The sequence below is a fragment of the Dama dama genome, chromosome 11 (genome assembly GCF_033118175.1).
Source record: "Dama dama isolate Ldn47 chromosome 11, ASM3311817v1, whole genome shotgun sequence".
NCBI lineage: Eukaryota > Metazoa > Chordata > Mammalia > Artiodactyla > Cervidae > Dama > Dama dama.
In genome coordinates this window covers 74,761,920-74,778,243 of record NC_083691.1, presented here as the reverse complement: position 1 = coordinate 74,778,243, position 16,324 = coordinate 74,761,920, and the positions used below count along the sequence as shown (strand labels likewise).

At 37.9% G+C, this 16,324-nt stretch overlaps 1 protein-coding gene and 1 pseudogene across 5 annotated transcripts in view; one reads left to right on the top strand and one right to left on the bottom strand.

Annotated features, from left to right (window-relative positions):
- SOCS5 (suppressor of cytokine signaling 5) overlaps nucleotides 1–16,324 on the top strand; it is a 66,060-nt gene that overhangs the window by 18,935 nt on the left and 30,801 nt on the right. The gene's annotated exons all lie outside the window — the stretch shown is intronic.
- LOC133065324 (zinc finger CCCH domain-containing protein 15-like) lies at nucleotides 126–11,013 on the bottom strand (annotated as a pseudogene).

Below are 16,324 nucleotides of genomic sequence, written 5' to 3'. Positions count from 1 at the left end.
CTTGCTTAGCCAAATCCAAATCACAGTGAATGAACAAATGTCCTTTTTGTGTCAGGTACCATGTCTACTCCCTGGGCACTGTGGAACAGCTGGGATTTAACCCTGGAGTTTTTTTTTTTTTGGAATTTATTGTATCACTGTTTTTATTTACAACTTTATTGGCAAAAAAGAAAAGGGAGTGGTTTCAAACAGTTTAACACAGGGCATTGCAGTTGATCCTGTCAGATTAATGAAGTTTCATTTTAAATGTCCATCTAATTGTCCAAAGATATACAATACTGAATCTGCATATGCAGTTTCCTTGATGAAGTACAGGTTCATATCTTAGGCAGTCTTTTAAACATATAAATACAAAGGAAATAGAATCACTCATTAAAAATTGCCTTAAATGAAGGGTAATTTAAATTTATGTTGTCCTTGTAACAACACATGCCCAATGAAAATCAAAAGCTGGAAAAGCAGTTTACACTTCCTACTTGAGTGGACAATTACAACCATCAGTCATTTTCTGCAATGACCATTTATCTTTAATTTATCATGAACTACTCTGAACTTACTATGAGATGTAGCCAAAGTCAGAAAACAAGATGTAGGGAGGAAGTAAGCCCTCTATAATCAGCATGGGAAACAAACATCCTGTTGAAGAGTTTTAGGTGGAAAAAAAAGTTAATGTAGTCAATTTCAACTCATGCTGAGCTGGCTCAATTTTTGCATTGACTTGTTTGGTGTCATTCTTCTAAATCAAGTGTGTTTAATTCTTCTTCTAGTTCATCCAGTAAACAGATTTTCATCCACAGGAGCAGCATCGATGGCTCCGTTTTCCTGTCCTTCCCCTTCGTTGTCCTCTTCCAAATCACTTCTCTCACCATTTTCAGCCCTACCTCTGGAAGCGTCACTTAATTTGTTTTCATCCTTTTCTGAAGTATATGTGCTGAATCTTTCAAGACTGGCTACAGTAATACCTGTCTCATCTACATCTCTTGGGATGTACAGGCTTAAATCTATGTCATTTACACTCACTGAATCATCAACCTCATCACCACCTGTTCCCTAGGTGTAACGGGTGTCATCAGCTTCCTCATCATCGTCGTCAACCAGTTCAGGACGAAATTCAAACACCTCAAGACCACTGATCACTAGTGCTTTCCCAGCTTTGAAGCCTGCTTTCCTTCTTTCTATATCTTGCTCAAGTTTATCAATCTTTTCTTGTCTTTTTCTTTTCTTCCATGCAAGAAAAGATTCTAGAGTGATTTTGGTAACATTTGGACCTAGGGCAGAATGCTCTCTTTCAATTAGATCTTCTAATGAAATTTCATCCTCTTTCTCTTCTTTCTTTCTATCTTTCTTTTTACCTTTTTTCAAGACAAATCCAGGAGGAAGTGCATGACGATACATGCAAATATCACCCCCTCCAGGACATACCCAAAACCAGCCCTATTTGTTGTTTTCAATAGCTTCAAGGAAATGTTTGCACACTCTTTGAGTTTTTGGTTTTTTCTTTTCCGCCTCACCGTGCTTCTTGTTCACAACTTCTTCCAGTTTTTTCTCATCCCAATTATCCATAGTATCTTTTTCAAGTTCTTCATCTCTTGCATCACTGTAAACGCTTCGCTTTTCACATTTTCTCTCCAGAGTCAAGTCATGAGAGAACTTACACTTATCTCCTTTAGTACACTGTCCGTGCTTGAAGAATGCACATACTACAGATTTGGGATCTGCACCTTTACTTATTTTTTGAGCAGCAACTACAGGTTTGAACAACTCATTTAGCCCTTGTAATTCTTTCTTCTTGTCATCTTTCTTCAACTTCTTTTCAGCTTCACTTTGTGCTACCTGACGTGGATTCTGTTGACCAAATTTAACTTGATGAGTGACAGCCTTGATAAACTTCTGTTGCTTCGCTCCTTTCTTATCCTCCCTACATCAGATGAATTTTTTCTTCTCTTCTGAATTACCATTTGACTTATATAGGAGACCTGTTAAAGAGTGTTTTGACATCTGTTTAGATGTTATTCTTTAATTGTTCTACATAGTACTTTCTTGCTTATAGTCCTGGTGTTTTATTATCTCACAGATGTGTACTGTGTCCTCAGCTAAATCATTGAGGATTTGTGCCATTTTGATCTCTTTTCTGTGACCCTTAGGGCTTGGAATATTTTAAGCATTCAGTAAATTGTTGATCAATAGGTAAATATGTTATCAATTTTTTAATTACACCAAATTTTATATTTTAATATACTTGCAACTTGAGAAAGATCTGTATTTGCTACTTAAAGCTTGTATCCTTGGAACAATTAAGATTGAAAAAAATTACAAAAGTGCTGTTATCATTTGGAAGAAATTGAGTGCTGTCACAGATAACTGTAATGCTTTAAGAACTAGGAAAAGTTGCAGATGGTGAGGTTGGTCACTTATTTGAATAAATGACTTGTGGTCATCTGTTTGTGTTTTTGTTTTTTACAGTCATAACCTAAGGTCTAATTTTATGGCCCCCATCACATATATATAATTATGGAGAATAGCTGTCTCTAATTATAATCCTCTGTGTGTTTTAGTAGATTTGCTCTGGGTTTATTTCTTGAGAAGAAAAAAAAAATTATATCATGGCTCCTTAGGATGGTACAGAGTGGTACAGTTATGACAGTCTTAGTATGTGGTCTCAGTCAGCAGTCTTTTTTTTTTTTCTCCCAGTTTTATTGAGGTATAATTGATGAGTAAAATTTGTATATAGTTAAAGTGTATGTGTGCGCATGCACACTTAGTAGCTCAGTTGTGTCTGATTCTTTGCAACCCATGGACTGTAGTCCAGCAGGCTCCTTTGTCCATTGGGCTTCTCCAGGCAAGAATACTGGAGTGGGTTGCTGTGCCCTCCTCCAGGGGATCTTTCCAACCCAGGGATCGAACCCAGGTCTCCCACGTTATACTTGGATTCTTTACCATCTGAGCCACCAGGGAAGCCCATGAATACTGGAATGGCTATATATTTAAAGAATACAGCATGGTAATTTGATACACATGTACATTGTGAAATGATTATTGCAGTCAAGCTAATTTATATTTCCATTGCCTCACATAGTTACCCTCTTTTGCAGGGGGAAACGAAAACATTTAAGATCTACCCTTTTTGCAGATTTCAAGTATATAATACAGTAATATTAACCATAGTCACCATGCCATGCAGAAATTATTCATCTTATAAATGAAAGTCTGTACCCTTTTACCAACATCTCCCTGTTTCTCCTACCCGCCCAAGCCCCTAGCAAACACCATTCTACTCTCTGTTTTTATGTATGTCACCTTTTCTTTATTCATCATGTCAGCATTCTTAAAAGTGTTTTTTTTATATCAAGCAGAATCAGTTGAGAAAAATTTGGATAAACCACTGTAAATCTGTAATTGCTATTAGGAAAAACAAGGGACATACCATACTAATAATAAACAATGTCATTTTTATTTCAAGGACCAAATGAATATCTAGTACGAATGTGGAATCTTTCTTTTGACTTAATATATGCTCTATTTATTTCATCTCAAATTATCTTTTTTACATGGTGATGTTAAATATTTGTCTTTAGTTGTTACTACATATTACAGCCTCTGTTGTTAATTGAGGGATAGAATTTGAGTTTCTGAGTTTAGAATTAATATCTTTGTATATTTGCCATATCTTTGTATAATTTTTAAAAATTTAAATCTCCTGCCCACTATCTCTCTGTCCTCCCATCTCATTGGTTTTCGCATGCTCAAAACATTTATTTTGAGCCTTAATTCGTGACTAACTAGAAAAGAAAACTCTAAGATAACTTAAACTATATATTTTTAAAAGCTTTAAAAAAAATCTTGATTAACCTACAGTACAATAGACTTTTTGGTGGGGAGGGTATTGTTAAGTCGCTAAGTCAGGTCTGACTCTTTGCGACCACATGAACTGAAGCACGTCAGGCTTCCCTGTTGTTCAGTGTCTCCCTGAGTTTGCTCAAACTCATGTCCATTGAGTCAGTAATGCCATCAAACCGTCTCATCCTCTGTTGTCTCTTTCTCCTCTTGCTGTCAATTTTTCCCAGCATCAGGGTCTTTTACAATGAGTTGGCTCTTCGCATCAGGTAGCCAGAGTATTGGAGCTTCAGCATCAGTCCTTCCAGTGACTATTCACTGTTGATTTCCTTTAGGATTGCCTGGTTTGATCTCTTTGCTGTCCAGAGGACTTTGCATAGTCTCCAGCACCACAGTTTGAAAGCATCAATTCTTCAGCGCTCAGCCTTCTTTATGGTCCCTCTCACATCCATACATGACTACTGGAAAAACCATAGCTTTGACTATACGGACCTTTTTCAGCAGAGGGATGTCTCTGCTTTTTAATACACTGTCTAGGTTTGTCTTAGCTTTTCTTTCAAGGAGCAAGCATCTTTCAATTTCATGGCTGTCATTGTCTACATTGATTTTGGAGCCCAAGAAAATGAGGGTGTGTGGTTGTATACATTTTAACTTGTATGTACATCCATGTACCCACCACCACAATCAGGATACTAAACAGTTCCATCGCCCCTAGAACTCTCTCATGCTGTCACACCCCAAACCCCTGGCTGTCCCTTCTTAACCCCTGATAATTCACTAATGTCATATAAATGGAATCATACAGTATGTAATCTTTTGAGACTGGTTTCTTTCACTGACAATAATGCTTTTGAAATTCATCCAAGCTATTGCATGTATTGGTAATTCATTCCATTTTATTGCTCAGTAGTATTCCCCTGATAAACTATACTAAAGTTTGATTATCTGTTCACCTGTTGAAAAACATTTGGGTTGTTTCCAGTTTTAAGTGATTATGAATAGAGCTATTATAAACATTTATGTACAGGTTTTTATGTGAGCACAGATGCTCATTTCTCTAAGATAGATACAAGGAATGGGATTGCTGGGTCATATAGTAAGTGTATATTTATTAATAACTTTATAAGGAGCTGCCACACTTTTTCAGAATTGCTGTCCTTTTTGCCTTCCTGCTGACAATATATGCGAGCTGTAGTTGCTATGCATCTTCTCCAGCATTTGGCATTGTCACTCTTTAAAAACAATTTTAGCTGTTACAATATTGTTATGCCTTTAATTTGGATTTACCTAATGGCTAAAGTTACTGTACTTACTTTAGTGTAGTCAGTTGCCCTCTGTCTAGCTCCTTGGTGAACTTTTTGTTCAAGTCTTTTACCCAATTTTTAATTGGAGTCTGTGTTTTCTTATTGCTGAGTTTTGAGAGTTCTTTACATATTTACGATACAAATCCTGTGTCAAATATGCTATTTGTAAATATTTTCTCCAAGCTATAGCTTGCTTTTAATTTTCTTTCTCTTTCACAAAGCAAAAGTTTTAAATTGAAGTCTAATTTATAATTTTTTTCTTTTATGGAGCATGCTTTTGGTGTTGTGTGTAAAAATTCTTTGTCTATCTCCATGTCATAACGGTTTTATACTGCAGATTCTGAAGGCTTTATCTTAGTATTTTACATTAAGATCTGTAATCCAGTTTTAGTTAATTTCTATAAGATATAAGGCTTGGGTTATATTTTTGCCTATGGATGTCCGGTTGTTCCAACACCATTTTGGGAAAAGTCTGTCCTTAAATTGCCTTTGCTTATAGTTTCCTTTGCCATGCAAAGGCTGTTAAGTTTAACTAGGGCCCACTTGCGGAGAAGGCAGTGGCAACCCACTCCAGTACTCTGGCCTGGAAAATCCCATGGACGGAGGAGCCTGGTGGACTGCAGTCCATGGGGTCGCTAAGGGTCGGACACGACTAAGCGACTTCACTTTCACTTTTCACTTTCATACATTGGAGAAGGAAATGGCAATCCACTCCAGTGTTCTTGTCTGGAGAATCCCAGGGACGGGGGAGCCCGGTGGGCTGCCATCTATGGGGTCGCACAGAGTCGGACACAACTGAAGCGACTTAGCAGCAGCAGCAGCAGGAGGGCCCACTTATTTACTTTTGTTTTTATTTCCATCACTCTAGGAGGTAGGTCATAGAGGATCTTGCTTTGATTTATGTCATCGAGTGTTCTGCCTGTATTTTCCTCTAAGAGTTTTATAGTTTCTGGTCTTACATTTAGGTCTTTGATTCATTTTGAGTTTATCTTTGTGTATGGTGTTAGAAACTGTTCTGATTTCATTCTTTTACATGTAGCTGTCCAGTTTTCCCAGCAATACTCATTGAAGAGGCTTTCTTTGTCCCATTGTGTATTCTTACCTCCTTTGTCAAAAATAAGGTACCCATAGGTGCGTGAGTTTATTTCTGGGCCTTCTATCTTGTTCCACTGGTCTGTATTTCTGTTTTTGTGCCAGTACCCTACTGTCTTGATGACTGTAGCTTTGTAGTATAATCTGAAGTCAGGAAGGTTGATTCTTCCAGCTTCATTCTTCTTTCTCAAGACCACTTTGGCTATTCAGGGTCTTTTGTGTTTCCATATGAATTGTGAAATTTTTTGTTCTAGTTCTGTGAAAAATGCCATTGGTAATTTGATAGGGATTGCATTGAATCTGTAGATTGCATTTGTTAGTATAGTCATTTTCAAAATATTGATTCCTCCTCCCCAGGAACATGGAATATCTCTCCATCTGTTTATGTCGTGTTTGATTTCTTTTGTCAGTGTCTTAGAATTTTCTGTATACAGTTCTTTTGTCTCCTTAGGTAGGTTTATTCCTAGATATTTTATTCTTTTTGTTTCTATGGTGAATGGGATTGATTCCTTAATCTCTCTTTCTGATTTTTCATTGTTAGTATATAGGTATGCAAGTGATTTCTGTGTATTGATTTTGTATTCTGAGACTTTGCTAAACTCCCTGATTAGCTCTAGTAATTTTCTGATAGTATCTTTAGGGTTTTCCATGTATAGTATCATGTCATCTGCAAACAGAGAGAGCTTTATTTCTTCTTTTCCGATCTGGATTCCCTTTATTACTTTATCTTCTCAGAATGGGAGAAGATAATAACAAATGAAACAACTGACAAAGGATTAATTTCAAAAATATACAAGCAGCTCATATAACTCACTACCAGAAAAACAAACAACCCAGTCAAAAAGTGGGGAAAAGACCTAAGCAGACATTCCTTCAAAGAAGACATACAGATGGCTAACAGACACATGAAAAAATGCTCAACATTGCTAATTATTAGAGAAATGCAAATCATTACTACAATGAGATATCACCTCACACTGGTCAGAATGGCCATCATCAAAAAGTCTACAACAATAAATGCTGGAGAGGATGTGGAGAAAAGGTAACCCTCTTATGCTGTTAGTAGGAATGTAAATTGATACAGCCACTATGGAAGACTGTATGGAGACTCCTTAAAAAACTAGGAATAAAACTTCCAGATGACCCAGCAATCCGATTCTTAAGGCATATACCCTGAGAAAACCAAAATTGAAAAAGACACATGTACCCCAGTGTTCATTGCAGCACTATTTACAACGCCTAGAACATGGAAGCGATCTAGATAGATGCCCATCGACAAATGAATGGATAAAAAAGTGAGGTACATATACACAATGGAATATTCAGTTCAGTTCCGTCACTCAGACATGTCTGACTCTTCGCAGCCCCGTGGACCACAGCACGCCAGGCCTCCCTGTCCATCACCAAATCCCGGAGTCTACTCAGACTCATCTCCATTGAGTTGGTGATGCCATCCAACCATCTTATCCTCTGTCATCCCCTTCTCCTGCCTTCAATCTTTCCCAGCATCAGGGTCTTTTCAAATGAGTCAGCTCTTTGCATCAGGTGGCCAAAGTATTGGAGTTTCAGCTTCAGCATCAGTTCTTCCAGTGAACACCCAGGACTGATCTCCTTTAGGATGGACTGGTTGGATCTCCTTGCAGTCCAAGGGACCCTCAAGAGTCTTCTCCAACACCACAGTTCAAAAGCATCAATTCTTCTGTGCCCAGTTTTCTTCATAGTACAACTCTCACATCCATACATGACTACTGAAAAAACCATAGCCATAACAAGATGGACCTTTGTTGCCAAAGTAAAGTCTCTGCTTTTTAATATGCTGTCTAGCTAGGTTGGTCATAACTTTCCTTCCAAGGAGTAAGCGTCTTTTAATTTCATGGCTGCAGTCACCATCTGCAGTGATTTTGGAGCCCAGAAAAATAAAGTCAGCCACTGTTTCACCATCTATTTGCCATGAAATGATGGGACTGGATGCCATGATCTTACTTTTCTGAATGTTGAGCTTTAATCTAACTTTTTCACTCTCCTCTTTCACTTTCATCAAGAGGCTCTTTAGATCTTCACTTTCTGCCATAAGGATGGTGTCATCTGCATATCTGAGGTTATTGATATTTCTCCCGGCAATCTTGATTCCAGCATGTGTTTCATCCAGCCCAACATTTCTCCTGATGTATTCTGCATATAAGTTAAATAAGCAGGGTGACAATATACAGCCTTGACATAACTTCTTTTCCTATTTGGAACCAGTCTGTTGTTCCATGTCCAGTTCTAACCGTTGCTTCCTGACCTGCATACAGATTTCTCAAGAGGTAAGTCAGGTGGTCTGGTATTCCCAGCTCTTGAAGAATTTTCGACAGTTTGTTGTGATCCACACAGTCAAAGGATTTGGGATAGTCAATAAAGCAGAAATAGATGTTTTTCTGGAATTCTTGCTTTTTTGATGATCCAGTGGATGTTGGCAATTTGATCTCTGGTTCCTCTGCCTTTTCTAAAACCAGCTTGAACATCTGGAAGTTCACGGCTCTCGTATTGCTGAAACCTGGCTTGGAGACTTTTGAGCGTTAGTTTACTAGCATGTGAGATGAGTGAAATTGTACTGTAGTTTGAGCATTCTTTGGGATTGCCTTTCTTAGGGATTGGAGTGAAAATTGACCTTTTCCAGTCCTGTGGCCACTGCTGAGTTTTCCAAATTTGCTGGCATATTAAGTGCAGCTTTTTTACATCATCTTTTAGGATTTGAAATAGCTCACCTGGAATTCCATCGCCTCTACTAGCTTTGTTCATAGTGGTGCTTCCTAAGGCCCACTTGACTTTGCATTCCAGGATGTCTGGCTCTAGTTGAGTGATCACACCATTGTGATTATCTGGGTCATGAAGAACTTTTTTGTACAGTTCTGTGTATTCTTGCCACCTCTTCTTAATATCTTTTGCTTCTGTTAGGTCCATACCATTTCTGTCCTTTATTGTGCCCATCTTTGCATGAAATATTCCTTTGGTATCTCTGATTTTCTTGAAGAGATCTCTAGTCTTTCCCATTCTATTGTTTTCGTCTATTTCTTTGCATTGATTGCTGAGGAAGGCTTTCTTATCTCTCCTTGCTATTCTTTGGAACTCTGCATTCAAATGGGTATATCTTTCCTTTTCTCCTTTGCTTTTGCTTTTCGCTTCTCTTCTTTTCTCAGCTATTGGTAAGGCCTCCTCAGACAGCCATTTTGCTTTTCTGCGTTTCTTTTTCTTGGGATGCTCTTGATCCCTGTCTCCTGTACAATGTCACAAACCTCCGTCCATAGTTCATCAGGCTCTGTTTATCAGATCTCGTCCCTTAAATCTCTTTCTCACTTCCACTGCATAATTGTAAGGGATTTGATTTAGGTCATACCTGAATGGTCTAGTGGTTTTCCCTACTTTCTTCAATTTCAGTCTGAATTTGGCAATGAGGAGTTCATGATCTGAACCACAGTCAGCTCCTGGTCTTGTTTTTGCTGACTGTATAGAGCTTCTCCATCTTTGGCTGCAAAGAATAAAATCAATCTGATTTGGGTGTTGACCATCTGGTGATGTCCATGTGTAGAGTCTTCTCTTGTGTTGTTGGAAGAGGGTGTTTGCTATGAACGGTGCGTTCTCTTGGCAAAACTCTATTAGCCTTTGCCCTGCTTCATTCCATACTCCAAGGCCAAATTTGCCTGTTACTCCAGGTGTTTCTTGACTTCCTACTTTTGCATTCCAGTCCCCTATAATGAAAAGGACATCTTTTTTGGGTGTTAGTTCTAAAAGGTCTTGTAGGTCTTCATTGAACTGTTCAACTTCAAATTCTTCAGCATTACTGGTCTGGCATAGACTTGGATTACTGTGATACACTTTGAAACAAACAGAGATCATTCTGTCATTTTTGAGATTGCATCCAAGTACTGCATTTCCGACTCTTTTTGTTGACTGTGATGGCTATTCCATTTCTTCTTGGGGATTCTTGCCCACAGTACTAGATATAATGGTCGTCTGTGTTAAATTCACCCATTCCAGTCCATTTTAGTTTGCTGATTCCTAAAATGTCAAGTTTCACCCTTGCCATCTCCTGTTTGACCACTTCCAATTTACCTTGATTCATGGACCTAACATTCCAGGTTACTATGCAATATTGCTCTTTTCAGCAATCGGACCTTGCTTCTATCACCAATCACATCCACAACTGGGTGTCATTTTTGCTTTGGCTCCAACTCTTCATTCTTTCTGAAGTTATTTCTCCACTGTTCTCCAGTAGCATATTGGGCACCTACCAACCTGGGGAGTTCCTCTTTCGTGTCCTATCTTTTTGCCTTTTCGTACTGTTCATGGGGTTCTGAAGGCAGGAATACTGAAGTGGTTTGCCATTCCCTTCTCCAGTGGACCACATTTTGTCAGAACTCTCCACCATGACCTTTTTTGTCTTGGATGGCCCTACAAGGCATGGCTTAGTTTCATTGAGTTAGACAAGGCGTCTGTGTGATCAGCTTGGTTAGTTGTCTGTGATTGTGGTTTCAGTCTGTTGGCCCTCTGATGCCCTCTCTCGGCGCTTACCGTTTTACTGGGGTTTCTCTTACCTTGGACGCGGGGTCTCTATTCACGGCTGCTCCAGTACAGTGCAGCCGCTGATCCTTACCTTGGACGTGGGGTATCTCCTCAAGGCTGCCGCTACTGACCTTGGACGTAGGGTATCTCCTCTGGGCCGCTCACTGTTTCATCACCGTGCAGCCTCTGCTACTGACCTTGGACAAAGGTTACTCCTCTCGGCCGCTGGCTGCTCTGGCATCGTGCAGCTCAGCCATAAAAAGGAACGCATTTGAGTCAGTTCTAATGAGGTAGATGACCCAAGCCTATTATTACAGAGTGAAATAAGTCAGAAAGAGAAAGAGTAATATCATATACTAACGCATATATATGGAATATAGAAAGATGGTACTGATTGATTTATTTGCAAGGCAGCAGTGGAGAAACAGACATAGAGAACAGACTTATTGACAGGGGCAGAGGGGAGGAGAGGGTGAGATGTATGGAGAGTAACAAGGAAACTTACATTACCATGTGTAAAATAGATAATTTTGCTGTATGTCTCAGGGAACTCAAACAGGGACTGTGTATCAACTTAGAGGGGTGGGATGGGGAGGGAAATGGGAGGGAGGTTCAAGAGTGAGGAGACACCTGTGGCTGATTCATGTTGATGTTTGACAGAAAACAACAAAATTCTGTAAAGCAATTATCCTTCAATTAAAAAATAAATTTTAAAAAAAGAAGAAGAAGTTGCCTTTGCAAACACCTTTGTCCAAAATCATATGGGCTGTATTCATACGGATCCGTTTCTCAGCTCTAGTCCATTGATTTATTTGTCTGTTCTTGAACCCAACGTCATACCCTCTTTACTACTGTAGCTAAGAATTGTTTGGCTTTTTTAGCTCCTTTGCTATTGTTTTAGAGTAAGTTTGTCTATATATACAAAAAATATCCTGGAGGGTGGTAGTTTGATCAGAACTGTGTTTAATCTACAGATTAAATGAGAAAAATTGACACCTGTACTATGTTGCACTTTGAATTCATGAATATAATATGAATTTCCATTTAGATCTTTGATTTTTTAATAGCAGTGTAGTTTTTGGCACACAGATCTTGTACCTGTTCTATTAGATTTATACCTCCATATTTAAAATTTTGGGGAGGTATTGTAGTGGCATTTTAAAATTTTGGTTTCTACTTGTTCATTGCTGGTATATATGTGATTGATTTTTTTGTGTGTTTTCCTTATATTTTATGACTTTTTATAATTTGCTTATTAGTTCCAGGAGGTTTTGTGTAGATTCTGTGAGATTTCTATGTAGACAATCAAGTTGTCTGCAAATAGGACCTATATTCAACATACTTTTATTGTTAAGTATGATGTTAGCTGTAAGCGTGTCCTTCCTTCTACTTGATTTGGGTTTATTTTGCTCTTTTTTTCCCCTAACTAAGGTAGACACTTAAGATTATTGATTTGAGAATTTTCTTCTTTGCTAATATAAGCGTTTAATGCTATAAATTGTCCCCTGAGCTTTGTTTAACTGCATTGTACAAATTCTGATGTGTTTTAATTTTCTTGGAAGTAAAAATATTTTCTCGCTTTCCTTGAAATTTTGTCTCTGACCTGTGGATTATCTGTATGCGCACCATTTAACTTTCCAGTTTTTAGAGATTTTCCTGTTGTCTTTCTGTTATTGATTTCCAGCTTAAGTTTATTATGGCTAGAGAACATATTTTGTGTTACTTCAGTTGTTTTAAATTTGTTAAGATTTATTTTCTGACCAAGGATAAAGTCTGTCTTGAAGAACATTCTGTGTGTACTTGGAGAGAAAGTACACTGCTCCTGTTGGGTGGAGTGTTCTATAAATGTCAGTTAGATGCAGTTGGTTGGTGGTATTCTATATCCTTGATGATTTTTTGTCTACTAATCATATAGATCACTGAGGTAAGAGTGTTGAGGTCTCCAACTATAGAGATTTCTGTATTTTTTCTTCCAGTTTTGTCAGATTTCGCTTTGAAGTTTACTTTATTTGAGATTAATAAAGCCATTCCAGCCTTCTCATGATTAATATTTCTGTGATACATCTTTCCCCATCCTTTTACTTGTAACCTACTAATATTATAAGTTTTTGAAATACATTTCTTGTAGGTAGCATATAAGTGGATCCTGTTTTTAAAATCCATTTCATAGTCTTTGTCTTTTATTTGGTGAGTTTAGGTGCTTTACAATTAATATAATTATATATTTGGATTTAGTGCTACCATTTTATTGTTTCCTTTCTGTTCTTTTTTCTTTTTTCCCCCTTTCTGCCTTTTTGGCAGAAGCTAAAACAACTTTTAGTGTTTCATTTAAGTTTATTATTATTTTTTTAATTATATCTCGTTCTAGTCTTGGTGTGGGTGTGTGTGTTTGCTCTAGGGATTATAATATATCTAAATTTTTATAGTCTATTTAGGATAAATGTTTTCCCACTTAAGTGGGGTGTAGAAGCCTTATTACTGTCTATACATCTTGCCTCTTTTTTTGTTGTATTGTCATATATTATATCTACATACCTAGAAAACTCCATCAACCAATGCTACGGCTTTTACTTTTAACCACTAAACATTTTAAAGAATTCAAGAAGAAAACAAATAGTTTATTGAATTTACCCATATGGTTATTAATTCTTTTTTATTACTAATGTTCCATTTTTCCATGGGCATAACATCCCTTGTGCCATTCAGTAATTCTTTCAAAGCTGATTTGCTGGTAGTGAATTTTTTTGACTTTTCCCTTCACCTGAAGGATATTTTCACTGAATATAGAAATTCTGCATTGACAGTTTTTTCCTTTCAGTCTTTTAAAAATATGCCTTTTCTTTCAGAACTTAATGGTTCCTGATGAGAAATTCACATCCATTCAAATTGTTCTTCCCCATAAGTAATTAATCACTTTTATTCTGGCTGCTGCTGCTAAGTCGCTTCAGTCGTGTCCAACTCTGTGCAACCAGAGTGCACAGGCTCCGCCGTCCCTGGGATTCTCCAGGCAAGAACACTGGAGTGGGTTGCCGTTTCCTTCTCCAGTGCGTGAAAGTGAAGTCGCTCAGTCATGTCCAACTCTTCGCGACCCCATGGGCTGCAGCCCACCAGGCTCCTCCATCCATGGGATTTCCCAGGCAAGAGTACTGGAGTGGGTTGCCATTGCCTTCTCTGTTATTTTATCTAGTTTCAGATTGTTTCTTTGTTTTTAGTTTTTATCAGTTTTACTGTTTTTATCAGTTTTACTGTTTACTGTGTCTGGGCACAGATTTCTTAGGGGATTATTGTGTTTGGGTTCTTTGTGCTTCTCAAATCTGTATGTACATTGTGTCTGTTATCAAGTTTGGAAAGTTTTCTGCCATTCTTTTCTCAAGTGCACTCTTTCATGCTCCTTTTACAATGCCAGTGACACCAAACTTAGACCTTTTAGTAGCCCAGAGGTCCTTGAGGCTTTGTTTATGTTTTTTTCCTCCTTGTTGTTCAGATCTGATCATTTCTGTCAGTCAGTCTGCAAGTTCACCGACTTTCTTTTGTCACCTCCATTTTGCTTGTTGAGCCCATCCAGTGAATTATTTCAGTTGTTGTATTTTTTAAATCTAAAATTTACATTTGGTTTGGTTTCTTTGCTGAGACCTTTTCTTTTAGTCTTTTAAAGTGTTAGTTTAATATAACTTAGTTTATATTAGTTAATTTATGTAACAGTACATGCTTGTTGTAAAATAGGTATATGGAATTTTAAAATTTCATTGTATGGATGTTACTATTAATGGTCATATAAATTGTTTTTACTTTTTTTCCCATGTAAACCAACATGTATGTTTATATATGTATATTCATGCACACACATACTCACTTATATATCTGTAAATTTTTAGAAATAGAATTCTAGGTAGGCATTATTTTTAATACCCACAAAATAGTTCACATAATCTTTCCCTATTGAGGTGTAGATTATTTTCTGTTTTACACTAGTATAAATTCTAAAAAAAAAAAAAGCAAAGCCCAACTATTCAGTGAAATGGCTTTGCAGAACTAGAATTAGTATGTTAAGTGTTATGAACATGTTTAAATTTTTTCATAATTTGTAAACTGATGTCACAAAGACTTGGTGACAAATTTACACTTATAACTATGGAACTTAAACTCAGGAATAAAACCTTTGTGTTTCTCCTGTCAAAGAACAAGAGACTACTGGAAATATTTAGAGACCTGTTTGTTTCAAAGGTGTTTGCCTTCTTGGAGCATTTTTATAACAGCTGCTTTAAGTTTGTCAGATAATTCCAGCAACTATGTTGTTTCGGAGTTGATGGCTCTTTATTGTACCAAGCAAGTTGAGATTTTCCTGGTTCTTCATATGCCAAGTAATTTTGAATTGCATCCTGATATATTATGAGACTCTGGGTCTTGCTTAAATTAAGTGGAGAATGTTCATTTTTGTGTTTTAGCAGGCAGTGGACCCTGTTGGTTTAGGCTGCGCGAGTTGCAGCTAGCTTTCTGTGGGTTGAGATTTCAGTATCAGTTTGGTTTTCAAAGCCTGTAGTGCTCTGCTGTTTGGATCTGTCCTGTGTGTACCCTGCCCATTGGCTAGTTTGAGATAGGTGACTTTGTGTCTTTGTTCGATTCTCAACCTTTTTGGTTTGTTATTTAGGATAAATTCAATGCTATGTTCAGCTCTGGAGTGACCCCAGCTGTTCATAATCAACCTTATGGAGTTGCTCTTCTGAATTCCTCCCACTCAGCTATTTCCCTTACCCTTTCTGCTTCCCTGGAATCTCCCTGAATGCTGTCTGCTGTGCTTACTTCCTATGATTGTGCCCACATGCCGGGACCAAGTTGCAGGGGAGGAAGGGTTAGGAGAGGGGTTTGCCCCACCCTGTTGAAACCACAGCTTCTGGGATTAAGAGAGGAAGATTTCTCTTGCTCATACTTCAAAGTACCTGTGGGCCCTCTGCCATTACTGCCTCCCTTTTCCTGCCCAAGCCTTGAACTAAAGGATGCCATGTGAAACACAGTCTGCATTACTGCCCACTTCCAGGTTTTTCCCAGTGTAGGTGAGTGGTAGGTAGGATACAAGAGGGAATAAACCCACCTCTGGTTCCGTGGTACTTTGAATTCTGGTCTTGCCCAAGCTACCTGCTACCATTCAGTTTTTAGAGTCTTTAAATAACTGTTGCAGACATTTTGTTTAGATTTGATAGGTATATACAGTAGAAGGGACAGGGTGGAGTGTTTTTACTTTATCTTAATTGCCACAGGAACCCTGTATTGTGTACTTTTAAGTAGGTTATTATTTATTCAACCTATATATGTCCTTATCATTTGAGTGAGGACCATGTGCTTGGCAGTTTAAATATATTATTTGTTTACTTCTCTGACAACTGTCTGTCTTTGGACATGAGGAAATTGAGGAGTGAACTCTCAAGCTAGGTCCAAAGATAGTAAGTGACAGGCTGGGAATTGAACAGAGGAGCCTTAGGTGTGTTCCCAGGACCAGCATCATCCGACCCACTTGAGAACTTGCTAGAAATGATCTAGTCTCACCTCAGGTCGAC